The following is a 3,488-nucleotide window of genomic DNA, read 5'->3' on the forward strand; positions in this document are numbered from 1 at the left end:
ATACGAAATACCTAAAAAAAAATATTTACTTTACTTTCTAAAATTACCAAAAAATGGAAATTCAAAATATTTCTTTATTGTTTAGAAGTCTTTCCTTACGAAAGTTTTAAAAAAAAATGAGATAGAGAATTCAAAAGTTCTAAAAATAGTTTTCCTTGTTAAGAGCTTTTATGATTAGGGTTTTTTTTAAGAAAGTTAAAAAAAAAGAGATAGTTTATTTATTTTATTCTTGATCTTCCCGAACTACGCAAGATCTGATTCATGTCTCCACATGATACGTAGGCAACCCACATCAGGTTCGATCGAATCATTTTGAAAAAAAAAAGAGAATAAAGTTGTAAAAAAGAAGAAATAAAAGAGAGAGTGTTTATTCTAACACGCTTGTTGTTTTGAAATAAAAGCTAATTAAAGGTGGTCGGTTTGTTGGTTTGCAATGGCGAGTCACGCAAACAATCCAAGATCCTCAGAAGTAAAGCATCTTCTCAACAAATGGAACAAGCACCATTGTTGTTGATCCAAGATCAAGAAAAGGCAAGTAGGCAAGTTGGCGGTAAAAAATTAAAAAATGAAGGCAAATGTGGGATTGACTTTACCAGATTTGAGCAATAGGACATGGCCTGCTCGGGATGATTTGATGATGGGAATTTCATCCAGTATTGGAAGTCATAGTAGCCATTGCCGCGGCAGAATAGAAACAAAAAACGGGCGCCAACCCTGAAAGCCCTATCAGATGAGAGTCTCGGTAGCCGGTCTTGCTATCTTTTCTGCCTTTCGAGTTATTTCAGTGTGCCATCCGAATGTTTTTACTTTACTGTCTTATATTCTGATGTAAACCCTTCTATCTTTTTTTTTAAATATTCAAATAAATGAAATCAATATTTCATCATCCATGAATGTCTCATTTATTAATCTTGTCACCTTTCTTATTCTCTTGTCAGTTCTATAAATCCAGATTTTAATAACATGACATGCTTGCGGACTTCATGCCCAGATCCTAAAACGCTGTCAGATTTCGAAATAATGAATCAAGAAGCAGAATGTGTTGAAGATAAGGAGTGTAAGAAAATAAACAGAGAATTGGAACAGTAAGCCTAAATCAAATTCAAATGAAGCCGCCCTTACTTGATTGGTTTATGGCACTGAAGCCGTGATACTAGTAGAAGTCTAAATTTCTTCCCTTCGGATCATTCTTGAAGCCGAGATCGAGGTGAAAATTGAGTCAAGACCCGATTAAAACATTGTCTTTGATTGATGGAAAGTGATTGGCCGGAGGCCACCATGGACAGTTGTACAACAAAGAATGGCCCATGCTTACAAGAAGAAAGTACGGCCCAAGAAATTTGAAGTGGGGCAACTCGTCCTAAGATATATTCTCCCGCACCATGAAGAAGCTAAGGAAAAATTTGCTCCAAAATGCAAAGGTCCATACATTGTAAAAAGAGTATTGCCAAATGGAGCGTTGTATTTGGGAGACATCGAAGGAAATGTCCCCGAGACAACAGTCAAATCAGATACAGTCAGAAGGTACTATGTTAGACTCACTACTCGGTGTTAACATTCTTTGATTGGGATGACGAAGGCTTTCTTTCTCACTACCCAAATACCATCAACCCTTTTGCAAACCCTTTGAGCCGGTTCTCTCTCTTTGATTACCCTCTTTGGAATTTGGAAGTTATTATTAAAAAATGACAAAGAAAAGAAAGAAAAGAAAAAACAACAACAAAAAAATCAAAAAAATGCAAAAGAAAAAAAATGAAAACAAAAAAAAAAAACAAAAACACAAAAAAATTCAAAAACAAAGTTTTCCGAACTACGTTCGACTTGATTCCGAAAGGATACGTAGGCAGCCTCTCTCTAAGGTTCAGTCAGACTAAAATAAAAATCCAAATTCTCCAAAAAGTGAAACTGGGGTAGATATTATAATATTTCGGCAATGGTTTTGCCTAAAAGGTTCCAAAGTTGTAATTCAGTCCAAATTCTTTTTACCCAAATCCTTTTCAAGTCCTTCCGATCAATCAGCGAGAATGTTTATAGCATTAGAGGATACAATCGTTTGGATCTAATACAATCAAAATGAGAGAAATAAAATGAGAGAGTCTTATTGGTGAAAACCCTCCTGGGGCACCGTAAGGCGATGGTAAGCAGAGAAATTGAAACGAGAGAGTCTTGTTAGTGAAAACTCGCAAAGAGCACTACAAGGCGACGGTGAGAAGGGAAACGAGAGAGGTTAGCTGGTGAATATCCGCAAAGGGCGCCACTAATCGAAAAGAGGATCCTCACGACCGTTCGGCATCAACAGAACCCTGGCAAGGTTTCTTGGTTTGAAAGCATGAGTTGGGATGAATTTCTGAGAGTTGGACGGTTTACACAGATCAGGCATCCAGTCCAAGAGGCATGTCATGTTCATTGAAGTCTGCATGTACTCCAGATAAGTCCGTATTTCTGTTCCCTGAAAGGGACACCTCTTGTTCTAAACTCATTCTCTATTGCATTGTTTTTTTTTCTTTGAATCCCTTTCGGTCTAACTTTATTCCAAAATTAAGGCAAAGAAAAGATGGCAAGACCGATTTACAGGGTTCTCGTTTGAAGCGAGTTGATATATTCAAAAGGCGCTCAGCCTCGACAAGGGCATCAAATCAACCCTGACTGGCCATGATTGACCGATGCTTTGAAATGGAAAACTTTGAAAGAAGTCAAAAGCAAAAGGCTCACAAAGGCAACATAAAGTTGAAAAAGGTTAAGTACCGTCATGGCATAGTTTGAAAAAGCCAAAGGTTCTCCAGAGTCAGAAATTGCAGTTGGTATTGAGGAAATTATCAGTTGCAGTTGAAATCATTAAAGAAAATGAGCCGAGATCAAGAGATTGAAATAATCAAGGCCACAAACCGACCTCCATTTTAAAAACTAAGAAATCTTTCTTTGTTCAGAACAGGAACAGAACAATTTTAAGAAATAGTTTGTGAAAACACGAACACCACCAAGTGAAGTTCTCAAATCCTTGATTTTTCCAACATACATGTAAACATGCCATTTTTAGTTTCATTATATGTAATCAATACCCTATCTTCAATACATGGTACAACATCCCCTTGCCTCATCTTATTGCCAACACAGGGTACTACATCCCCTGGTTGCCTTACTTCTTGTTACAAACATAGGGTACGACATCCCCTAGTTGCATTTCAGAGTGCCACGAGCCTCATCTTATTTCCAACACAGGGTACTACATCCCCTGGTTGCATTATTTTCTATATAGGGTACGACATCCCCTGGTACCATTTCAGAGTGCCACGAGCCTCATCTTATTTCCAATACAGGGTACTACATCCCCTGGCTGCATTATTTTCTACATAGGGTACGATATCCCCTAGTAGCATTTCAGAGTGCCACGAGCCTCCTCTTATTTCCAACACAGGGTACTACATCCCCTGGTTGCCTTACTTCTTGTTGCAAACATAGGGTACGACATCCCCTAGTTGCATTTCAGA

The sequence above is a fragment of the Nicotiana attenuata genome, chromosome 6 (genome assembly GCF_001879085.1).
Source record: "Nicotiana attenuata strain UT chromosome 6, NIATTr2, whole genome shotgun sequence".
NCBI lineage: Eukaryota > Viridiplantae > Streptophyta > Magnoliopsida > Solanales > Solanaceae > Nicotiana > Nicotiana attenuata.